The sequence below is a fragment of the Phyllobates terribilis genome, unplaced genomic scaffold (genome assembly GCF_046119375.1).
Source record: "Phyllobates terribilis strain yellow unplaced genomic scaffold, ASM4611937v1 Scaffold_11__3_contigs__length_659146591, whole genome shotgun sequence".
Taxonomy (NCBI): Eukaryota; Metazoa; Chordata; class Amphibia; order Anura; family Dendrobatidae; genus Phyllobates; species Phyllobates terribilis.
In genome coordinates this window covers 606,393,013-606,415,022 of record NW_027362771.1, presented here as the reverse complement: position 1 = coordinate 606,415,022, position 22,010 = coordinate 606,393,013, and the positions used below count along the sequence as shown (strand labels likewise).

Sequence of the window (22,010 nt, the reverse complement as noted above, 5' to 3'; positions counted from 1 at the left end):
CATTCTCAAACTTTGCCAAAATCAATCTTGGTCAAAAGAAGTCTAACTGCTAGCTCATATCCCTGCTGCCTTTTTAGGGTTATCAATACAGGATGAGCAGAGTGATTAGCAAACATAAACAGAGCCATGCTGCTTCTGCTGCTTTCCAGTAAGTCACCCTAGTGATGAACTCATAGCTACATTGCTCTGCACTGCTGTATAATGTCTTCCTTGCTGCTGCATCTGATTATCTCTTACGTACAGGCAGGGGTGTAGGAATCCTTCATGTTTGTTGGTCCTGTATATGGGAGATCATAGCAAGTAATCTATACCACCTAATTCAGTGATATCTAAAAATAAGAGGATGATCCAACAGAGGAAAGATTAGTTAAATATCTGGATACAAGTCGTATGTTTTGTAAAATGGTGCCTCATAGTCAATGTGCAAACAAATCCCTGATAACTACATTGCTCATGCATAATAACATTTGTATTTTTGTCTAATTAGATATACAATGTTTTCTGCCCCTTATATCATTAGCAAATTTCTGATTTAAATAAGTTTGAATTTCCATATGAGGTAGCGTGGCAGAGTGGTCTAAGGTGCTGGATTAAGGCTCCAGTCTCTCTGGAGGTGTCAGGTCAAATCCCAACGCTGCCATTATTTATTTGGATCTAATTTTTGCCAAAAATAACGAAATGGTTGAGGAATTAAAGAGGATTGAGAACTTAGGAGGCAGCGATCACGCTATCCTATAATTTTGAACTTCAAAAAGTGGGAAACCTGCGAAAACTGAGATTTTAAGATTGGACTGCAGAAAGGCAGTTTTTAATGGACTCAGTAAAAAGGAAGGAAAGGTAGAATGTTCTAAAGAAAAGAAATGTCCAGGAAGTCTGCGAGATTTTGCTAAATTAAATTCTCACTGCACAATCAGTAACAATCCCGAAAAGAAGGAAGAATGGAAAGCATTTATGGAGACCAGGATGGCTGTATACTGAACTTAAAAGCTTGCTAAAAAGGAACAAAGAAATGATTATCAAATGGAAAGAAGGGTTCATATCTAAAGAAGAATATAATGCTGTCAGCAGGGAAAGCTGGGCTAGCGTTAGAAGAGCTAAAGCCAGTAATGAAGTGAGGCTTGCAAGAGAGACCAAAAGCAATTAGAAAGGATTTTGGAAGTAAGTCAAAAGTTAAAGAAAAGCCAAAGATGCTATAGGATTTTTAAAGGATGAAAATGGTAAAGTTGTCAAAAATGATGTTGAGAAGTCTGAACTTTTAAATTCCTGTTTTGCTTCTGTGTTCTCTAAGAAAGCAAATGTAAAATCAAGTGATCTTCACGGTGCTGTAGAAGAAAAGGAACATGTGAGCAAGTCATATGTATGAATACTGCATATGAGCGGTCATGTTGGCTTTAGGCATCAGAATTAATTACATAATTTACCATCTATGTTACATCCATGTTAGTTCAATCAATGATGATGAACCATTTTAAAAATTTGCCAAAATCAATCTTGGTCAAAAGAAGTCTAACTGCTAGCTCATACCTCTGTTGCTTTTTTAGGGTTATCAATACAGGATGAGCAGAGTGATTAGCAAACATAAACAGAGCCATGCTGCTTCTGCTGCTTTCCAGTAAGTGACCCTAGTGATGGATTCATAGCTACACTGCTCTGCACTGCTGTATAATGTCTTCCTTGCTGCTGCTTCTGATTATCTGTTACGTACAGGCAGGGGTGTAGGAATCCTTCATGTTTGAGTGTCCTGTATATGGGAGATCATAGCAAGTAATCTATACCACCTAATTCAGTGATATCTAAAAATTAGCGGATTAGCCAACAGAGGAAAGATTAGTTAAATATCTGGATACAAGTCATATGTTTTGTAAAATGGTGCCCCAGAGTCAATGTACAAACAAATCCCAGATAATTACGTTGCTGTTGCATAATAACATTTCTGTTTTTGTCTTATTGGATATAAAATATTTTCTGCCACTTACATCGAAAGCAAACTTCTGATATAAATAACTTTAAACGTTTGTAAGAGGTAGTGTGGCTGAGTGGTCTAAGGCGCTGGATTTAGGCTCCAGTCTCTCTGGAGGTGTGGGTTCAAATCCCACTGCTGCCATTATTTATTTGGATCTAATTTTTACCAGAAATTGTTAAACGGTTGAGGAAGTAAAGGGGATTGAGAACTTAGGAGGCAGCGATCATGCTATCCTATAATATTGAACTACAAAAGGAGGAAAACCTGCGAAAACTGAGATTTTTTAAGATTGGACTGTAGAAAGGCAGTTTTTAATGGACTCAGTAAAAAGGAAGGAAAGGTAGGATGTTCTAAAGGAAAGAAATGTCCAGGAAGGATGGGAGATTTTGCTAAATTAAATTCTCACTGCACAATCAGTAACAATCCCGAAAAGAAGGAAGAATGGAAAGCACTTATGGAGACCAGGATGGCTGAATACTGAACTTAAAAGCTTACTAAAAAGGAACAAAGAAATGAATATCAAATGGAAAGAAGAATATAATGCTGTCTGCAGGGAAAGCTGGGCTAACGCTAGAAGAGCTAAAGCCAGTAGTGAATTGAGGCTTGCAAGAGAGACCAAAAGCAATAAGAAAGGATTTAGGAAGTAAGACAAAATTTAAAGAAAAGCCAAAGATGCAATAGGATTTTTAAAGGATGAGAATACTGAACTTTTAAATTCCTATTTGGCTTCTGTGTTCTCTAAGAAAGCAAATGTAACTAGTGTTGAGCCACCCCCGTAGTGTTCGAGTTCGGTTCGGTTCGTCGAACACTCGTGTGTTCGCCGAACTGTTCGTCGAACACCTTCGAACACCGTTAAAACCAATGGCAGGCAAACAAAAACACATAGAAACACATAGAAAACACCTTCAAAGGTGTCCAAAAGCTGACAAACTGCTCAGAAGACACAACTAACACATGGAAAAGTGACAAGTACATATAGTCATGCGAAAAGAAAAGAGGTGGAGGAGTAAAAGGAGGGGGAGACACAGATATAGGCATGTCATGCCCTTCTAAAATCCAAAAAGTGAGAAGCCGACACGTTCAGTCCGCTCCTGCCCATGCCACCTCCGTGTCGCCGGGTTTGTGCCAGAGCAGCAGTGAACCCTGACGGCCAGCCCCCCTCTCCCAATACTGGTGCCTGTCCGCTGGTGGGTCGAGCGAGCCCCCCTGTGGTGGAGGCAGCTCTAAGCTTTTTAATTTAAATTGTCTCTCTAATTTGAATGAATACACTTTAAATCCATTTACAATGATCTATTGGAGGGCAAGTCTCATGCCAGCAGCCGCGTAATTCCAGCTCCAGTAGCGTCCACTAAAGCTGCTGCAGTTAAAAAGCTTTTATAAGGATCGAGCTCGGCTGTCCACCGCAAGGCATCCTACTGCCAGTCCCAGCCCCTATGCCTTGGGGTGCCTCCTGATGCTCTTCACTGAGTATCCCGTGGTCCCGAAGCATTTCCTTTGGAAAATTAAGTGTCCAAACTGCAGGTGGTGTAGCTTGCTTAACAGCCGGGATAATCCGCTGACTAGCAGACACTGCTACTAGGCACAAAGTATTTCCTGGGCTAGATGCAGTTAAAAATTTGTAATTAGATACTCTCGTTGGATGCTGAAAAAGCATTCCATAGAGTCTCCTGGCACGCCATATATGATTCTCTTAAAAAGCTTGGGGTAGGGGTCTAGGGGACCCTTTTATAGCCAAAATCACGGCCCTGTATCGCAATACGTCACCTAGGCTGAAGATAAATGGAACTGTAGCACCCTGAGGGCTCGGTTGCTACAGAGGTATTGCACCTCACCCAGAGGTGTGATATCTCACTCTCAGGTAAGGATGTAGTGTGGATCACGACCCGACACCCGCCTGCATTACACCACATTGCCGTGGGGCAGGGCGACCAATATGCCCCTGAGATGGGCACTACAGTCCCTGTCCCTGGCTGGAGTGGGGGGAGGGAACACTGAGGAAGGGGAACCCTGTAGTGCAGGAGCAGGGAGGAAGCAGTTCCTGGGTGCATTGAGAAGGGAGTATAAAAGGTGGGCACCATCTTAGTTCAGTGCAGAGAAGTCTGAGCAGAAGTGGCAGGGAGCAGGGGCTCTGCATGAGCTCTGCTCCGGAGGCGGGCCTAGTAACAGAGGCCCAGGCCTGGAAGAGGGAGAAGGAAGGAAGAGGAGCGGAGAAGGCTCCAGGAACGAGGAACGAAGGGATCCCAGGGGTGCGGACGGGTGAGTCGCCACCGCACGCCCGAATCCACCTGCGTGGAGGGGTCAGGCCAAAGGGGGAGACCGGTTCCCGAAACTAGTGGAGGCAGGAAATGACCCTCAGCTAGAAACAGGAGGCTGTGACATTTTATGTGGCGCAGCCCCTCGCTACACCCGCTAGGAAGGCAGCACATAGGGTCAGGGTCGGCCCCTTTAGGATCCCTGAAGGCGCTAAAGGTGAACTCCATAATGTATGTGGATTTTCTCAAACAGCACTTCCTGTCATGGTTCAAGAAGAAGAACCGTGTATTTCACAGCAAGATCATTTTTTTGCATGATAATGCACCATCTCATGCTGCACATAAAACATCTGCATCTCTGGCTGATATGGGCATAAAAGGGGACAAATTTATGGTGTGACCCCCATGCTCCCCTGACCTGTACCCCATTCAGAACCTTTGGAGCATCATTAAAAGGAGTGTCTATGATGGCGGGAGGCAGTTCACATCTAAGCAACAGCTCTGGGAGGGTATTCTGTCCTCATGCAAAACAATTGAAGCAGAAACCATCCAAAACCTGACAAATTCAATGGACGAGAGAGTTCAGAAGCTCCTTTCGAACAAGGGGTCCTATGTGAAAATGTAACATCACCTAGGATAAAGTTTTGAGTTGAAAACTGTTTGATTTCAGTTTCTAATAACCTGCTAATGCTTATAACTTCAAAAATGACCATTTTTTTGGTCTTTATTAAAATTAAAAGGTTGATCGAAAAGTTTGGGGGATCTAAGAGTGTGGCAACTAGTGTTGAGCCACCCCCGTAGTGTTCGAGTTCGTTTCGGTTCGTCGAACACCCGTGTGTTCGCCAAACTGTTCGTCGAACACCTTCGAACACCGTTAAAACCAATGGCAGGCAAACAAAAACACATAGAAACACATAGAAAACACATCCAAAGGTGTCCAAAAGCTGACAAACTGCTCAGAAGACACAACTAACACATGGAAAAGTGACAAGTACATATAGTCATGCGAAAAGAAAAGAGGTGGAGGAGTAAAAGGAGGGGGAGACACAGATATAGGCATGTCATGCCCTTCTAAAATCCAAAAAGTGAGAAGCCGACACGGCCAGTCCGCTCCTGCCCGTGCCACCTCCGTGTCGCCGGGTTTGTGCCAGAGCCGCAGTGAACCCTGACGGCCAGCCCCCCTCTCCCAATACTGGTGCCTGTCCGCTGGTGGGTCGAGCGAGCCCCCCTGTGGTGGAGGCAGCTCTATGCTTTTTAATTTAAATTGTCTCTCTAATTTGAATGAATACAGTTTAAATCCATTTACAATGATCTATTGGAGGGCAAGTCTCATGCCAGCAGCCGCGTAATTCCAGCTCCAGTAGCGTCCACTAAAGCTGCTGCAGTTAAAAAGCTTTTATAAGGATCGAGCTCGGCTGTCCACCGCAAGGCATCCTACTGCCAGTCCCAGCCCCTATGCCTTGGGGTGCCTCCTGATGCTCTTCACTGAGTATCCCGTGGTCCCGAAGCATTTCCTTTGGAAAATTAAGTGTCCAAACTGCAGGTGGTGTAGCTTGCTTAACAGCCGGGATAATCCGCTGACTAGCAGACACTGCTACTAGGCACAAAGTATTTCCTGGGCTAGATGCAGTTAAAAATTTGTAATTAGATACTCTCGTTGGATGCTGAGAAAGCATTCCATAGAGTCTCCTGGCACGCCATATATGATTCTCTTAAAAAGCTTGGGGTAGGGGTCTAGGGGACACTTTTATAGCCAAAATCACGGCCCTGTATCGCAATACGTCACCTAGGCTGAAGATAAATGGAACTGTAGCACCCTGAGGGCTCGGTTGCTACAGAGGTATTGCACCTCACCCAGAGGTGTGATATCTCACTCTCAGGTAAGGATGTAGTGTGGATCACGACCCGACACCCGCCTGCATTACACCACATTGCCGTGGGGCAGGGCGACCAATATGCCCCTGAGATGGGCACTACAGTCCCTGTCCCTGGCTGGAGTGGGGGGAGGGAACACTGAGGAAGGGGAACCCTGTAGTGCAGGAGCAGGGAGGAAGCAGTTCCTGGGTGCATTGAGAAGGGAGTATAAAAGGTGGGCACCATCTTAGTTCAGTGCAGAGAAGTCTGAGCAGAAGTGGCAGGGAGCAGGGGCTCTGCATGAGCTCTGCTCCGGAGGCGGGCCTAGTAACAGAGGCCCAGGCCTGGAAGAGGGAGAAGGAAGGAAGAGGAGCGGAGAAGGCTCCAGGAACGAGGAACGAAGGGATCCCAGGGGTGCGGACGGGTGAGTCGCCACCGCAAGCCCGAATCCACCTGCGTGGAGGGGTCAGGCCAAAGGGGGAGACCGGTTCCCGAAACTAGTGGAGGCAGGAAATGACCCTCAGCTAGAAACAGGAGGCTGTGACATTTTATGTGGCGCAGCCCCTCGCTACACCCGCTAGGAAGGCAGCACATAGGGTCAGGGTCGGCCCCTTTAGGATCCCTGAAGGCGCTAAAGGTGAACTCCATAATGTATGTGGATTTTCTCAAACAGCACTTCCTGCCATGGTTCAAGAAGAAGAACCGTGTATTTCACAGCAAGATCATTTTTTTGCATGATAATGCACCATCTCATGCTGCACATAAAACATCTGCATCTCTGGCTGATATGGGCATAAAAGGGGACAAACTTATGGTGTGACCCCCATGCTCCCCTGACCTGTACCCCATTCAGAACCTTTGGAGCATCATTAAAAGGAGTGTCTATGATGGCGGGAGGCAGTTCACATCTAAGCAACAGCTCTGGGAGGGTATTCTGTCCTCATGCAAAACAATTGAAGCAGAAACCATCCAAAACCTGACAAATTCAATGGACGAGAGAGTTCAGAAGCTCCTTTCGAACAAGGGGTCCTATGTGAAAATGTAACATCACCTAGGATAAAGTTTTGAGTTGAAAACTGTTTGATTTCAGTTTCTAATAACCTGCTAATGCTTATAACTTCAAAAATGACCATTTTTTTGGTCTTTATTAAAATTAAAAGGTTGATCGAAAAGTTTGGGGGATCTAAGAGTGTGGCAACTAGTGTTGAGCCACCCCCGTAGTGTTCGAGTTCGTTTCGGTTCGTCGAACACCCGTGTGTTCGCCAAACTGTTCGTCGAACACCTTCGAACACCGTTAAAACCAATGGCAGGCAAACAAAAACACATAGAAACACATAGAAAACACATCCAAAGGTGTCCAAAAGCTGACAAACTGCTCAGAAGACACAACTAACACATGGAAAAGTGACAAGTACATATAGTCATGCGAAAAGAAAAGAGGTGGAGGAGTAAAAGGAGGGGGAGACACAGATATAGGCATGTCATGCCCTTCTAAAATCCAAAAAGTGAGAAGCCGACACGGCCAGTCCGCTCCTGCCCGTGCCACCTCCGTGTCGCCGGGTTTGTGCCAGAGCCGCAGTGAACCCTGACGGCCAGCCCCCCTCTCCCAATACTGGTGCCTGTCCGCTGGTGGGTCGAGCGAGCCCCCCTGTGGTGGAGGCAGCTCTATGCTTTTTAATTTAAATTGTCTCTCTAATTTGAATGAATACAGTTTAAATCCATTTACAATGATCTATTGGAGGGCAAGTCTCATGCCAGCAGCCGCGTAATTCCAGCTCCAGTAGCGTCCACTAAAGCTGCTGCAGTTAAAAAGCTTTTATAAGGATCGAGCTCGGCTGTCCACCGCAAGGCATCCTACTGCCAGTCCCAGCCCCTATGCCTTGGGGTGCCTCCTGATGCTCTTCACTGAGTATCCCGTGGTCCCGAAGCATTTCCTTTGGAAAATTAAGTGTCCAAACTGCAGGTGGTGTAGCTTGCTTAACAGCCGGGATAATCCGCTGACTAGCAGACACTGCTACTAGGCACAAAGTATTTCCTGGGCTAGATGCAGTTAAAAATTTGTAATTAGATACTCTCGTTGGATGCTGAGAAAGCATTCCATAGAGTCTCCTGGCACGCCATATATGATTCTCTTAAAAAGCTTGGGGTAGGGGTCTAGGGGACACTTTTATAGCCAAAATCACGGCCCTGTATCGCAATACGTCACCTAGGCTGAAGATAAATGGAACTGTAGCACCCTGAGGGCTCGGTTGCTACAGAGGTATTGCACCTCACCCAGAGGTGTGATATCTCACTCTCAGGTAAGGATGTAGTGTGGATCACGACCCGACACCCGCCTGCATTACACCACATTGCCGTGGGGCAGGGCGACCAATATGCCCCTGAGATGGGCACTACAGTCCCTGTCCCTGGCTGGAGTGGGGGGAGGGAACACTGAGGAAGGGGAACCCTGTAGTGCAGGAGCAGGGAGGAAGCAGTTCCTGGGTGCATTGAGAAGGGAGTATAAAAGGTGGGCACCATCTTAGTTCAGTGCAGAGAAGTCTGAGCAGAAGTGGCAGGGAGCAGGGGCTCTGCATGAGCTCTGCTCCGGAGGCGGGCCTAGTAACAGAGGCCCAGGCCTGGAAGAGGGAGAAGGAAGGAAGAGGAGCGGAGAAGGCTCCAGGAACGAGGAACGAAGGGATCCCAGGGGTGCGGACGGGTGAGTCGCCACCGCAAGCCCGAATCCACCTGCGTGGAGGGGTCAGGCCAAAGGGGGAGACCGGTTCCCGAAACTAGTGGAGGCAGGAAATGACCCTCAGCTAGAAACAGGAGGCTGTGACATTTTATGTGGCGCAGCCCCTCGCTACACCCGCTAGGAAGGCAGCACATAGGGTCAGGGTCGGCCCCTTTAGGATCCCTGAAGGCGCTAAAGGTGAACTCCATAATGTATGTGGATTTTCTCAAACAGCACTTCCTGCCATGGTTCAAGAAGAAGAACCGTGTATTTCACAGCAAGATCATTTTTTTGCATGATAATGCACCATCTCATGCTGCACATAAAACATCTGCATCTCTGGCTGATATGGGCATAAAAGGGGACAAACTTATGGTGTGACCCCCATGCTCCCCTGACCTGTACCCCATTCAGAACCTTTGGAGCATCATTAAAAGGAGTGTCTATGATGGCGGGAGGCAGTTCACATCTAAGCAACAGCTCTGGGAGGGTATTCTGTCCTCATGCAAAACAATTGAAGCAGAAACCATCCAAAACCTGACAAATTCAATGGACGAGAGAGTTCAGAAGCTCCTTTCGAACAAGGGGTCCTATGTGAAAATGTAACATCACCTAGAATAAAGTTTTGAGTTGAAAACGGTTTGATTTCAGTTTCTAACAACCTGCTAATGCTTATAATTTCAAAAATGAACATTTTTTTGGTCTTTATTAAAATGAAAAGGTTGATCGCAAGTTTGGGGGATCTAAGAGTGTGGCAACCCAGTAGTCATGATTACTTCGAATTCTGACAATATGAGGGTCATGCTGCAGGTAGTGCAGCAAGAAGGCACTTATGTGTCTTGTGCATCTCGGAGCCCCAAATTTATTTTCCGGGCTAGATGCAGCTAAAAATTATTATTAATTTTAAATCTGATAAAGCTTTAGTATAGATGGCCTAATAGGATCAGTGCTGCACACTGCTACAAAGCCCAAATTATTTTCCAGTCAAGATACAGATAAACATGATTAGTAATTTTAAATCTGGTGGAGCTTATTATAGATGGCCTAATAGAATCAGTGCTGCACACTGCTACAAAGCCCAAATTATTTTCCAGCCAAGATACAGATAAACATGATTAGTAATTTGAAAGCTTAAAACGGTTGGTAGGGTGATTTTAACCAATCATCAAGCTTTTACTCTCCCCAGGATGACACACGGGTAGAAAAGTCATTTCGGATCCATGATTTGTTCATCTTTATGAACGTGAGTCTGTCTACATTATCAGTGGAGAGCCGCGTGCGCTTATCTGTCAGCACACAACCAGCAGCGATGAACACACATTCAGACAGAACGCTGGCTGCGGGGCATGACAAGATCTCCAAGGCGTAAGTGGCTAGCTCCGGCCATTTATCCAGATTGGAAGCCCAAAAAGAGCAAGGGTCCAGTGACACAGTCATGGCTTCAATGTTTACTTGGAGATACTCATGTACCATCGTCTCTAGGCGTTGACTATGTGTCAGACTTCTTGTCTCCTGTGGCCTTGCAAAGGATGGGCTAAAAAAGTGGTGAAATGATTCCGCAAAATTGATGTTACCAGCAGATACTGTGGTTCTGTTACGGTTTGAGTGCTGAACACTTGACGGTCCCACAGTTGGCAAGTTGGAACTGTGAGACTCACTTCGTGCACCACTGGTATTTTGTGGAAAAGCACATGTAAGATTCTGCAACAGTCTCTGCTGATACTCCTGCATGCGTGCATCCCTTTCTATGGCAGGAATAATTTCTGCAAATTTACTTTCGTACCGGGGATCTAACAGTGTGGCAACCCAGTAGTCAGGATTATTTCTAATTCTCTCAATTCGAGGGTCATGTTGCAGGTAGTGCAGCAAGAAGGCACTCATGTGTGTTGCGCATCCAGGAGCCCCAAGTCCCTTTTGTGTTGGTGGCGAGGTAACAATCATGCTTCCTTCCTCTGTCCTCTCCCCCCAACCGCGCACAACAGAAATGTGATCAAGGTCTCTCTCATCTGATGAGTCTTCTATCAGTTCGTCCTCCACTTCTTCCTGGGCTCCTGCACCTTCCTCACTAGTTTGGCTGCTACCATGCGCCCTGGTAAAACCATCTACCCCACCCTCACATGCCTGCCGCCTTGGTGCTGCCGACCGTCTGGACCTTGCAGATGTTAGCCCTTCCACATACAACTCCTCCTCCTCTACTTCCTCCACCTCCTCTTGTGCCACCACCTGTCTCCGAATTCTGTTTAGCATGTGCTCCAGCATGTAAATCACCGGAATAGTCATGCTGATAATGGCATCGTCAGCACTAAACATCTTCGTCGCCATTTCAAAACTGTGCAGAAGGGTGCATAGGTCCCTGATCTGAGACCACTCCTCCAGCGTGATTTGCCCCACCTCTGGATCTCGTTGGCCCAGGCTATACGTCAGAACTTATTGCACCAGGGCTTGTCGGTGCTGCTACAGTCGCTGCAACATGTGCAGAGTTGAATTCCACCGGGTAGGCACATCACATTTTAGCCGGTGAAGTGGCAGGCCCAACGACTTCTGTAGAGATGTAAGTCGCTGAGCTGCGGGATGCGAACGGCGGAAGTGAGCACACAGTGACCGTGCCCTCTGCAGAAGGCCATCTAGTCTGGTATAGTGGGCTAAAAATTGCTGGACAACCAGGTTCAACACGTGAGCCATACAAGGCACGTGTGTGACATTGCCCCGGTGAAGGGCCGCACCCAGGTTTGCAGCATTGTCGCACACGGCCTTCCCTGGTTTCAGGTCCAGTGGAGACAACCATTCATGAAATTGGTTCTCCAGAGCTGACCACAACTCCTCAGCTGTGTGACTCACATTTCCCAGACATTTCAATGTAAAAACCGCCTGATGACGTTGAGCCCTACTGCCAGCATAGTAAGGAGGTGTGCAGGATCCCTTCTGCGCAGTTAGAAAGCTTGTGGCATGACCAGTCAGGCTTTGGGTGCAGGTGGAAGACCGAGAGGAGGTTGAGGAGGCAGAAGCAGTGGAGGAACTTTGACATAAAGAGGATTGACGCACAACTCGTGGGGACGGCAATACTTGGACAGCAGCCCCTTGTCCTGCTGTCACCATAGTTACCCAGTGCCCAGTCAGCGACATGTAACGCCCCTGTCCATGCCTACTCGTCCAAGTGTCTGTGGTGAAATGCACCCTGTCACACACAGAGTTTCTCAAAGAAGCGGTGATGTTGTGTGCGACATGCTGGTGGAGCGCAGGCACACCTATCTTTGAGAAGTAGTGCCGACTGGGCATCTGGTACTGGGGCACTGCGACGGACATAAGGTCTCGAAAATCCTCTGTGTCCACCAGGCGGAAAGGCAGCATTTCTGTAGCCAAGAGCTTGCAGATGGTGAAATTCAACCTCTTAGCTTTCTCATGGCTAAGAGGAAATGGTCTTTTACTTGTCCACATCTGAGGGACCGAGGGCTGGCTATTGTGCTTAGACGGGGTTGATAAGGGTGTCCCCGGCAAACTGCCGGTCTGTGAGGAAGATGCAGGCGGACATGTTAGGTTGCCTTGATCCAAAGGTGGTGCTATCGATGTCGGACAGCGCTCAACACCAGCTGGTGTTACCACCTCCAAAGAAAATGATGACCTGCCAATCACGCTGGCTGTTGCGGGTAAAGAGGTGGCAGGTCTGCGCCCCAAAACAGTTGTGACTGCTGTCCCCCCAGTCACAGAGGATGAAGAGGCCGCGGATGCACAAGATATGGCAGGCGGTGGTTGGCCCGGCCGGCTAGGCCGCATTGTAGCACACTGAGCTTCCCACTGCAACTTATGCTTCATGTCCATGTGCCGGTTCATGCATGAAGTACTCAAACTATGTATTTTTTGGCCTCTACTTAGCTTTTGCTGACAAATGTTACAGATAACACGAGTTGGGTCATCTTTATCGATCTGAAAAAATGCCCAGGCTATGCAAGGCTTAGCACCCATGCGACCTGAAAAGCCACCACGACTTGTGGTGAGAGGCAGAGTTGTGTTTGAGGATGCAGTTGTTGACGTACTTCCAGTACTACGTCTCTGTCCAGGAAGGCACAACCTGACCTCGTCATCACTAGCATCTTCCTCCACCTCCTCTGCTGACCTCATCTCTTGGCTGACTGTGGGTTGACAGTAAGTGGGATCTCCAACCTCATCATCATCACCCTGTGCGTTTTCACACCCGTCGTCCTCAGAGCCAACCTGTTCCTGCCCTGACAAAAAACTAAAGTTGTCGCTCCAATCAGGTATTTGAGTCTTATCATCGTCTTCCTCATTGTCTCCACCAACAGGAGTTACAGTTTGGGAATGAGGGTCTACATTATGGTCAGAACCTTCTGCGTCTGGTCCTGGATCCAACTCATAAAGATTCTGGGCATCAGTGCAGATCATTTCCTCGTCTGGATTCACAGAAGCGCTGGAGTCGACCTCTGATTCCCAGGCTATAGTATGAGTAAACAGCTCTGCAGACTCAACCATCTGTTCTACCTCATACTCAGACGGGCAGCTGGAGATTTGGGAGCTGTGAGGAAGCAAGTGCGATTGGGGAGACACCTTTGAGGACTGGAGTATTTGTGATGTTGAAGTTGATGTGGAGGAGAGCCCACTTAAACGAGCACTTGATATGCGTTGAAGCACCTGCTGTTTTTGTGCCTCATCTGGAATTTGTAGCGATTGGCGTGGCCGTAAGAAAGGGATCTTATCACATTGTCCGCTAAAAGAAGTAGACATTTTAGTTTGGCTGGAAGATGGTCTTTCTTCTGCAGATATTACTGTTGCTTTAACACCTACCCCACGGACACAACCTTTTTTCCCCTTCCCAACCCGCCTATTCCCCTTTCCACCAGCAGCAGGCTTTTTTCCAATCATTTTGGTGGTTAACTAATTCACAACTCTGGAGTAGTTTGCACAAAAAAACAATGGATGGGAACGGAGCAGAGCTGAGTGGCCAAACTGTGGTATTAGGCCAAAACTATTGGCTGGGTTAGATGCAGAAAAAAATTATATTCAATTTGCAACCTGATGGAGGTCAGTATAGATGGACTAATAGAACAAGACCCACACACAGCTAGAAGGCCAAATATTTTTTCAGAGGTAGATGCAGAAAATTTTTTTATTCAGTTTGCAACCTGATGGAGGTCTGTATAGATGGATTAATAGAACAAGTCCCGCACACAGCTACAAGCCCAATATTTTTTCAGAGGTAGATGCAGAAAAAAAATATATTCAGTTTACAACCTGATGGAGGTCATTATAGATGGACTAATAGAGAAAGTCCCACACACTGCTAGAAGGCCAAATATTTTTTCAGAGCTAGATGCAGACAAAAAATTATTTTGAATTTGCAACCTGATGGAGGTCAGTATAGGTGGACTAATAGAACAAGTCCCACACACTGCTAGAAGGCCAAATATTTTTTCAGAGCTAGATGCAGAAAAAAATTATATTCAGTTTGCAACCTGATGGAGGTCTGTATAGATGGATTAATAGAACAAGTCCCACACACAGCTAGAAGCCCAAATATTTTTTCAGAGGTAGATGCAGATAAAAATTATTTTTAATTTGCAACCTGATGGAGGTCAGTATAGATGGACTAATAGAGAAAGTCCCACACACTGCTAGAAGGCCAAATATTTTTTCAGAGCTAGATGCAGATAAAAATTATTTTTAATTTGCAACCTGATGGAGGTCAGTATAGATGGACTAATAGAGAAAGTCCCACAAACTGCTAGAAGGCCAAATATTTTTTCAGAGCTAGATGCAGATAAAAATTATATTCAATTTGCAACCTGATGGAGGTCAGTATAGATGGACTAACAGAACAAGTCCCACACACAGCTAGAAGCCCAAATATTTTTTCAGAGGTACTGTAGATGCAGATAAAAATTATTTTGAATTTGCAACCTGATGGAGGTCAGTATAGACTAATACAACAAGTCCCACACACAGCTAGAAGCCCAATATTTTTTCAGAGGTAGATGCAGAAAAAAATATATTCAGTTTACAACCTGATGGAGGTGAGTATAGATGGAGTAATAGAACAAGTCCCACACACAGCTAGAAGCCCAAATATTTTTTCATAGCTAGATGCAGATAAAAATTATATTCAATTTGCAACCTGATGGAGGTCAGTATAGACTAATACAACAAGTCCCACACACAGCTAGAAGCCCAATATTTTTTCAGAGGTAGATGCAGAAAAAAATATATTCAGTTTACAACCTGATGGAGGTGAGTATAGATGGAGTAATAGAACAAGTCCCACACACAGCTAGAAGCCCAAATATTTTTTCATAGCTAGATGCAGATAAAAATTATTTTTAATTTGCAACCTGATGGAGGTCAGTATAGATGGACTAATAGAGAAAGTCCCACACACTTCTAGAAGGCCAAATATTTTTTCAGAGCTAGATGCAGATAAAAATTATATTCAATTTGCAACCTGATGGAGGTCAGTATAGATGGACTAATAGAACAAGTCCCACACACAGCTAGAAGCCCAAATATTTTTTCATAGGTACTGTAGATGCAGATAAAAATTATTTTTCATTTGCAACCTGATGGAGGTCAGTATAGATGGACTAATACAACAAGTCCCACACACAGCTAGAAGCCCAATATTTTTTCAGAGGTAGATGCAGAAAAAAATATGTTCAGTTTGCAACCTGATGGAGGTCAGTATAGATGGAATAATAGAACAAGTCCCACACACAGCTAGAAGCCCAAATATTTTTTCAGAGGTAGATGCAAATAAAAATTATTTTTAATTTGCAACCTGATGGAGGTCAGTATAGATGGACTAATAGAGAAAGTCCCACACACTGCTAGAAGGCCAAATATTTTTTCAGAGCTAGATGCAGATAAAGATTATATTCAATTTGCAACCTGATGGAGGTCAGTATAGATGGACTAATAGAGAAAGTCCCACACACTGCTAGAAGGCCAAATATTTTTTCAGAGGTACTGTAGATGCAGATAAAAATTATTTTTAATTTGCAACCTGATGGATGTCAGTATAGATGGACTAATAGAGAAAGTCCCACACACTGCTAGAAGGCCACATATTTTTTCAGAGGTAGATGCAGAAAAAAATATATTCAGTTTGCAACCTGATGGAGGTCTGTATTAGAGATGAGCGTTGTTCTACTCAAACTGTTCGCCAATCTCAAATTCGAGCTGTTTTGGGCGGTGTTCGAGCCGTTCGGCGAACACGAATAATTTGAGAAAAATTCGTCTGTTCGAGGTTATGTTCGATAACTGTTCGTGCACCAAAATCATAACTGGATTTTTTCTCAGTAATGATGAAAATTAATGTTAATACGCAGTTTGAGTGTACAGCGGGGTGGGGGGAGGGGCAGGGGATGGATCTCTGCAGGAACAATGAAGATCTCCATTTTTTTTTCTCTTTCCCGCATTTGCAGTGGGGAGGTGCAATCTGTCAGCCTATCAGCAGCGCACACACGGAGCGAAGTGCTTTTTTTCACACAAGCAAGGGCATGTGTCATTGGCAGTGTATGTCACATGTCCTTGCCCTTTAAGACCAAGCCATTTTCCCCGTCGCCACCATTTTCTCACTGCTGCAGCTGCGTGTTAGACGGCACCGCTGTTGCTGTGTGCGCTATACCTTGTTAATTTCAAGCCAATTTTCGCACAAATCTACAGATAGCTTGGGAGTAGGGAATAGTTGTGATTGCAGTCCTTTTAAGGACTAGGTTACAGTATTTCCTACGACTTTTATCAGGCAGGTCTGTGCTCTTAAATAGATAGATTGTGGGAGTAAAGACTAATTGTAATTGGAGTCCTTTTCAGGACTAGGTTACATCAGTTCCTATCAGTTTTTGCCAGGCAGGTCTGTGCCAGTGCTGTGCAAGTTTTTTTCACAGCATTTGGCTGAATCTAGCAAAGCTAATCCTTTTTGGCCTATTGCAGAGTGTGTTAGTCAGTGGAGTAGCCTATCTGTGTTGCAAGATATACCACCTGTGTATAGAATAAGAATTTTTTTACTGCACCTAGTGAAGTAAAATCTTTTGGGCATAGCATCATTCCATTAGTCCATCTATACTGACCTCCATCAGGTTGCAAATTGAATATAATTTTTTTCTGCATCTAGCTCTGAAAAAATATTGGGCTTCTAGCTGTGTGTGGGACTTGTTCTATTAATCCATCTATACAGACCTCCATCAGGTTGCAAACTGAATATATTTTTTTCTGCATCTACCTCTGAAAAAATATTGGGCTTCTAGCTGTGTGTGGGACTTGTTCTATTAATCCATCTATACAGACCTCCATCAGGTTGCAAACTGAATATATTTTTTTCTGCATCTACCTCTGAAAAAATATTGGGCTTCTAGCTGTGTGTGGGACTTGTTGTATTAGTCCTTCTATACTGACCTCCATCAGGTTGCAAACTGAATATATTTTTTTCTGCATCTACCTCTGAAGAAATATTGGGCTTCTAGCTGTGTGTGGAACTTGTTCTATTAATCCATCTATACAGACCTCCATCAGGTTGCAAACTGAATATATTTTTTTCTGCATCTACCTCTGAAAAAATATTGGGCTTCTAGCTGTGTGTGGGACTTGTTCTATTAATCCATCTATACAGACCTCCATCAGGTTGCAAACTGAATATATTTTTTTCTGCATCTACCTCTGAAAAAATATTGGGCTTCTAGCTGTGTGTGGGACTTGTTCTATTAATCCATCTATACAGACCTCCATCAGGTTGCAAACTGAATATATTTTTTTCTGCATCTACCTCTAAAAAAATATTGGGCTTCTAGCTGTGTGTGGGACTTGTTGTATTAGTCCATCTATACTGACCTCCATCAGGTTGCAAACTGAATATATTTTTTTCTGCATCTACATCTGAAAAAATATTGGGCTTCTAGCTGTGTGTGGGACTTGTTGTATTAGTCCATCTATACTGACCTCCATCAGGTTGCAAACTGAATATATTTTTTTCTGCATCTACCTCTGAAAAAATATTGGGCTTCTAGCTGTGTGTGGGACTTGTTCTATTAATCCATCTATACAGACCTCCATCAGGTTGCAAACTGATGATATTTTTTTCTGCATCTAGCTCTGAAAAAATATTGGGCTTCTAGCTGTGTGTGGGACTTGTTCTATTAATCCATCTATACAGACCTCCATCAGGTTGCAAACTGAATATATTTTTTTCTGCATCTACCTCTGAAAAAATATTGGGCTTCTAGCTGTGTGTGGGACTTGTTCTATTAATCCATCTATACAGACCTCCATCAGGTTGCAAACTGAATATATTTTTTTCTGCATCTACCTCTGAAAAAATATTGGGCTTCTAGCTGTGTGTGGGACTTGTTCTATTAATCCATCTATACAGACCTCCATCAGGTTGCAAACTGAATATATTTTTTTCTGCATCTACCTCTGAAAAAATATTGGGCTTCTAGCTGTGTGTGGGACTTGTTCTATTAATCCATCTATACAGACCTCCATCAGGTTGCAAATTGAATATAATTTTTTTCTGCATCTAACCCAGCCAATAGTTTTGGCCTAATACCACAGTTTGGCCACTCAGCTCTGCTCGGTTCCCATCCATTGTTTTTTTGTGCAAACAACTCCAGAGTTGTGAATTAGTTAACCACCAAAATGAGTGGAAAAAGGCCTGCTGCTGGTGGAAAGGGGAATAGGCGTGTTGGGAAGGGGAAAAAAGGTTGTGTCCGTGGGGTAGCTGTTAAAGCAACAGTAACATCTGCAGAAGAAAGACCATCTTCCAGCCAAACTAAAATGTCTACTTCTTTTAGCGGACAATGTGATAAGATCCCTTTCTTACGGCCACGCCAATCGCTACAAATTCCAGATGAGGCACAAAAACAGCAGGTGCTTCAACGGATATCAAGTGCTCCTTTAAGTGGGCTCTCCTCCACATCAACTTCAACATCACAAATACTCCAGTCCTCAAAGGTGTCACCCCAATCGCACTTGCTTCCTCACAGCTCCCAAATCTCCAGCTGCGCGTCTGAGTATGAGGTAGAACAGATGGTTGAGTCTGCAGAACTGTTACTCATACTATAGCCTGGGAATCAGAGGTCGACTCCAGCGCTTCTGTGAATCCAGACGAGGAAATGATCTGCACTGATGCCCAGAATCTTTATGAGTCGGATCCAGGACCAGATGCAGAAGGTTCTGACCATAATGTAGACCCTCATTCCCAAACTGTAACTCCTGTTGGTGGAGACAATGAGGAAGACGATGATAAGACTCAAATACCTGATTGGAGCGACAACTTTAGTTTTTTGTCAGGGCAGGAACAGGTTGGCTCTGAGGACGACGGGTGTGATAACGCACAGGGTGATGATGATGAGGTTGGAGATCCCACTTACTGTCAACCCACAGTCAGCCAAGAGATGAGGTCAGCAGAAGAGGTGGAGGAAGATGCTAGTGACGACGAGGTCAGGTTGCGCCTTCCTGGACAGAGACGTAGTACTGGAAGCACGTCAACAACTGCATCCTCAAACACAACTCTGCCTCTCACCACAAGTCGTGGTGGCTCTTCAGGTCGCATGGGTGCTAAGCCTTGCATAGCCTGGGCATTTTTTCAGATCGATAAAGATGACCCAACTCGTGTTATCTGTAACATTTGTCAGCAAAAGCTAAGTAGAGGCCAAAAAATACATAGTTTGAGTACTTCATGCATGAACCGGCACATGGACATGAAGCATAAGTTGCAGTGGGAAGCTCAGTGTGCTACAATGCGGCCTAGCTGGCCGGGCCAACCACCGTCTGCCATATCTTGTGCATCCGCGGCCTCTTCATCCTCTGTGACTGGGGGGACAGCAGTCACACCTGTTTTGGGGCGCAGACCTGCCACCTCTTTACCCGCAACAGCCAGCGTGATTGGCAGGTCATCATTTTCTTTGGAGGTGGTAACACCAGCTGGTGTTGAGCGCTGTCCGACATCGATAGCACCACCTTTGGATCAAGGCAACCTAACATGTCCGCCTGCATCTTCCTCACAGACCGGCAGTTTGCCGGGGACACCCTTATCAACCCCGTCTAAGCACAATAGCCAGCCCTCGGTCCCTCAGATGTGGACAAGTAAAAGACCATTTCCTCCTAGCCATGAGAAAGCTAAGAGGTTGAATTTCACCATCTACAAGCTCTTGGCTACAGAAATGCTGCCTTTCCGACTGGTGGACACAGAGGATTTTCGAGACCTTATGTCCGTCGCAGTGCCCCAGTACCAGATGCCCAGTCGGCACTACTTCTCAAACAAAGGTGTGCCTGCGCTCCACCAGCATGTCGCACACAACCTCACCGCTTCTTTGAGAAACTCTGTGTGTGACAGGGTGCATTTCACCACAGACACTTGGACGAGTAGGCATGGACAGGGGCGTTACATGTCGCTGACTGGGCACTGGGTAACTATGGTGACAGCAGGACTAGGGGCTGCTGTCCAAGTCTTGCCGTCCCAACGAGTTGTGCGTCAATCCTCTTTATGTCAAAGTTCCTCCACTGCTTCTGCCTCCTCAACCTCCTCTCGGTCTTCCACCTGCACCCAAAGCCTGTCTGGTCATGCCACAAGCTTTCTAACTGCGCAGAAGGGATCCTGCACATGCTGGCAGTAGGGCTCAACGTCATCAGGCGGTTTTTACATTGAAATGTCTGGGAAATGTGAGTCACACAGCTGAGGAGTTGTGGTCAGCTCTGGAGAACCAATTTCATGAATGGTTGTCTCCACTGGACCTGAAACCAGGGAAGGCCGTGTGCGACAATGCTGCATACCTGGGTGCGGCCCTTCGCCGGGGCAATGTCACACACGTGCCTTGTATGGCTCACGTGTTGAACCTGGTTGTCCAGCAATTTTTAGCCCACTATCCCAGACTAGATGGCCTTCTGCAGAGGGCACGGTCGCTGTGTGCTCACTTCCGCCGTTCGCATCCCGCAACTCAGCGGCTTACATCTCTACAGAAGTCGTTGGGCCTGCCACTTCACCGGCTAAAATGCGATGTGCCTACCCGGTGGAATTCAACTCTACACATGTTGCAGCGACTGTGGCAGCACCGACAAGCCCTGGTGCAATACGTTCTGACGTATAGCCTGGGCCAACGAGATTCAGAGGTGGGGCAAATCACGCTGGAGGAGTGGTCTCAGATCAGGGACCTATGCACCCTTCTGCACAGTTTTGAAATGGCGACGAAGATGTTTAGTGCTGACGATGCCATTATCAGCATGACTATTCCGGTGATTTACATGCTGGAGCTCATGTTAAACAGAATTCGGAGTCAGGTGGTGGCACAAGAGGAGGTGGAGGAAGTAGAGGAGGAGGAGTTGTATGCGGAAGGGCTAACATCTGCAAGGTCCAGACGGTCGGCAGCACCAAGGCGGCAGTCATGTGAGGGTGGGGGAGATGGTTTTACCAGGGCGCATGGTAGCAGCCAAACTAGTGAGGAAGGTGCAGGAGCCCAGGAAGAAGTGGAGGACGAACTGATGGAAGACTCATCAGATGAGGGAGACCTTGATCACATTTCTGTTGTGCGAGGTTGGTTGGAGAGGACAGAGGAAGGAAGCATGATTGTTACCTCGCCACCAACACAACAGGGACTTGGTGCTCCTGGATGCGCAACACACATGAGTGCTTTCTTGCTGCACTACCTGCAACATGACCCTCGAATTGTGAGAATTAGAAATAATCCTGACTACTGGGTTGCCACACTGTTAGATCCCCGGTACAAAAGTAAATTTGCAGAAATTATTCCTGCCATAGAAAGGGATGCACGCATGCAGGAGTATCAGCAGAGACTGTTGCAGAATCTTACATGTGCTTTTCCACAAAATACCTGTGGTGCACGTAGTGAATCTCACAGTTCCAACTTGCCAACCGTGGGACCGTCAAGTGTTCAGCACTCAAACCGTAACAGAACCACAGTATCTGCTGGTAACATCAATTTTGCGGAATCATTTCACCACTTTTTTAGCCCATCCTTTGCAAGGCCACCGGAGACAAGAAGTCTGACACATAGTCAACGCCTAGAGACGATGGTACAGGAGTATCTCCAAGTAAACATTGAAGCCACGACTGTGTCACTGGACCCTTGCTCTTTTTGGGCTTCCAATCTGGATAAATGGCCGGAGCTAGCCACTTACGCCTTGGAGATCTTGTCATGCCCCGCAGCCAGCGTTCTGTCTGAACGTGTGTTCAGCGCTGCTGGTGGTGTGCTGACAGATAAGCGCACGCGGC

The 22,010-nt window shown here is 45.9% G+C and overlaps 1 non-coding gene across 1 annotated transcript; it reads left to right on the top strand.

Moving 5' to 3' along the window:
• The first annotated feature begins 2,022 nt into the window (after nt 1-2,022).
• Nucleotides 2,023-2,104, top strand: TRNAL-UAG (transfer RNA leucine (anticodon UAG)). The gene has a single exon. It is a non-coding gene; the product is annotated as a tRNA-Leu (tRNA).
• The last annotated feature ends 19,906 nt before the right edge of the window (nt 2,105-22,010 follow it).